The sequence below is a fragment of the Nannospalax galili genome, unplaced genomic scaffold (assembly GCF_000622305.1).
Source record: "Nannospalax galili isolate Female #2095 unplaced genomic scaffold, S.galili_v1.0 scaffold671, whole genome shotgun sequence".
NCBI classification, from domain to species: domain Eukaryota; kingdom Metazoa; phylum Chordata; class Mammalia; order Rodentia; family Spalacidae; genus Nannospalax; species Nannospalax galili.
The window spans coordinates 283,168-286,796 of record NW_008329133.1 but is presented as its reverse complement, the minus strand read 5'-3'; positions in this window follow the sequence as shown (position 1 = coordinate 286,796).

Below are 3,629 nucleotides of genomic sequence, written 5' to 3'. Positions count from 1 at the left end.
TATATAGAAATGGCACAGATTTTTTGTGTAATTTCTATCCTGAAAATTTGCTACATCCACTCATTAGTTCAAATAGGTTTTGATGGTGTCTTTTCGGTTTTCTATATATAAAAACCATATCACCTGTAAACAAGGACAATTTAACCTCTTCCTTTTCAGTGTGGATACTTTTAATTCCTTGAGTTGTCTAATTTAAGGACATATTGACATTTTTGCAGTTTTCATAGTCTCATATTTGCAGCAGTCTTTAACAAAAACTAAGACTCATACACATCAATCTTTTTCATCAACCAATAACTTTTCATTTCCATTAGAGTAAATTACTGATATTTATTGCAACTGAAATTTCAAAGATATATTCATTATTTTCATAAGTATTATCTTATGAATATATACTTACAAAGAAAGTAGTTCCCAATTTTGTATCAAAACATGCATACTTTGTATGTGGTTTATGTATGTGCATATGTTCATACATGCAGATGTGTGCGGGGGGTACATGTGTACACAGAAGTCAGAAATCAATATCCCATATCCTCCTCTATTGCTCTCCACCAAGGTCTCTTACTGAACCTAGATCTCACTAATTGGATAAGACTAGCTGGCTAGCAAGCTCCAAGAATCCTTTTGTGTCTTGTCTGGGTTGTACTGGCTGGGCTTTTCTATACCTCTTCCTCACCAAACTCCAGAAACTTGGAGTTGTCAAAATATAATAAAAGTCAATTTTAACATAATCTCTACCAAATAAACAGGTTTGTTCACTGTAGCGGTACAATGAACTAAATAAATGAAGTATATGTGTGTGTGTGTGTGTGTGTGTGTGTGTGTGTGTGTGTGGAGAGACAGAGAGTTACTCTAGGCTAGCAAAGTAACAAATCGATCATCTTGCATTGTTCCTCATTTTGGAGACAAGAACACATTTAATATAATCTTTCAGGAAAAAAGTCTTGAACATAATGCACTATTATTAACTATAGCCCTCATTTTGTACATTCTAGATTTATTTACGACATGTGTGATGGTTAATTTTAAATGTCAATTTGCCACAATCTAGAATTACCTGGGAAAAGAGTTTCAGTTGAGAGATTGTCTAGATCAGGTTGGCCTATGGGCTTGTTTGTGGGAGACTGTCTTGACTGTTAATTGATCTAGGAAGACCCAGCCCATTGTGGGGAACGCCTTTCCCTGGATAGGGGCCCTGAACTACATGAGATTGCCAAAGCTAGTTGAAACAGAAGCAAGCAGCATGGATGCATTCTTTTCTATCTGCTCTTGACTGTGGGTGTGATGTGACTAGCTTCTTGATTTCCTGTCTTGACTGCCCCTCAATGATTGCCTATAGTCTGGACTACAAGCCAGATAAACTCTTTCCTCCCCTATGTTACTTTTTGTCTGGGTATTTGTCAGAGCAATGGAAATGAAACTGAGATACTATGTATGTACTACTTTGCATAAATTGGTCTAAATCTTCTTATTTCCTTCACCCCAAAATATGTAAGTCTGTCTGTGAATTATGATGCAATAATGTTTTGAAACTATATAACTTTGGATATTTCTATAGTAATAAAAAGTATATTTCATGCAAATTCTTTATGAATATGTTTCATGTAAATAAGAATGTATACAGAAAATCACATCTGTATCCTACTCACATTCATGCCTACTCAGGAGTCCTAAATAACTCCACAACATTCCAGCTCAGGCTGTACTTATAAGAAAAATTCAATTTCCATTTGGTTACTGTTATGCTGTGCTTGGTAATGGGTGCATGCCCTTTCTCTTGATAATTCTTTAAATGTATGTTTAAAGAAAAAGCACTATCAGCTACATTTAAATTAGATTTCTATAGGAGCAAAACTGAGGCAGACATAGTTACAATATTCAGTTTTTCTCAAGATTGTACATAAGTTTCCAAATAGAGCAAAAGGGTGACCCAAAGCTTCATGAGGCGTCTTTAAGTGTTTCTGCTGAGCATGTATCTGTCATCCACCATTTGGAGAGTGACATCTGCCTGTCTGAACTTCTGAGGTGTCTTATTGGCTACAAAAATATTTACTCCCAATTTACAAATTAGTTCAAAATTTTGTATTACTAATAACCCATTACTAATAATAGCCCCAAGACTCCCACCGAAATCTCTCCTGAGTAAAACTAGCCATCTTTATCTACTTCAAGGTCTACGTTAATATCACTGTTTGGGCCTCTGATCATGGGGGAAACTATCTGAGGGGCAATGGAGATAAATGCCAAATAACAGGATTACAAAAGCAGAAAGGTGGACTAGATTAATTCTCTGTTTCCATAGAAGATCTTGGGGACTGGAAAAGAGGGCCACCTAGTGACACTAGAGCAGAGGGCAGTCAAATGTGTACACTTATGAAAAAGGTCCAGTAAAAAAAAAAATGTGTTTTTTGTTGTTGTTGTTGCTTGTTTGTTTGTTTGGTTGGTTGGTTGGTTGATTAGTTGGTTAGTTGATTTTTGTTATCTATACAGCATGATATAAGTATTTATAACCACATTTACCGGTTTGACTCTACTATCATTAATCCCGTGACATACAGTGTTAGTTTTTCATTACAATAGCATTCTTCTTGATATAAACTTAAAAGAAGGTTTGTTTTAGCTCATTGTTTTGCAAATTTGAGTCCATCTTGGCAGCTAGGGTATAGTGGAGCATAACAGGTCCCATCATGGTGTCCAGAAAGGAGAGGGGGTGACGGAATGAATGCCTGTGCTGCCAGGATTCTTCTTTTCATCTAATCGGGCCCAGATAGGGATGGTGCTGCTCAAATTCATGGCAGGTCTTCCCCTCTGAGATAATCCCTTCAGGGAACATACTCACAGATGCACTTAAAACTATGATTAACTAACATCCTAAGTGCTTCTCAATCCAATCAAGTTGACAGTTGAAGTAACTATCACATACAAGAAATTACTTGAACCCACATAGCTAGTCTGGAGTATAAGATGCCCGGAAGCACAATACATCTTTTCTTTAGGCATCACTCAGATAGTTGTTTTATGTTGGGCAAATGATTGGATTATTAATTGAAATTTTTATTGTTTCTGTTGAGTACAGGAAAAAAACGTAGCTACTGTTTTTTTTCCTCTTTTTTGGGAATTGTAGGATGGCATACTCATTAGTGCCAGGAAGTGAAAATGAACTTAGTGGAATTATGTCTTTTTTTCCTCTGAGATTATGCTAGACCATAGGTCTAACTGAAGCCAACTACTGATTATGGCCCAATGGATTTTCATGTATGGAAAAGGAAGGCAAAAGGAAAAATCAATAAAGCTTTCATGTTGGTAGAGAAAACTTGATCTATAAGTTTGGGGAAAGCTGTCCACATCTAGGATGCCATCAGTTTCTAGGTGCATGCTTTAGCATAAATTCTACAACAGCTGCAAAGTACCAAGAGTCTGGAGGGGTCATTTTGAGTCATGAGATACATGTTCAAGATTTGAGGCACTGAAGCATCACTGTAATCTAGGTTATGAGCAGAACGTGACATGATCCTCTTCAAAGGTATTCAAGAATAGTCTTCTGATGCTACATCTAGGTTCTAGATATGTGTTGGTTTGTTCTCAGTAAGTGAATCATGAAAAACTTCTTTAGTAAAAATATATTT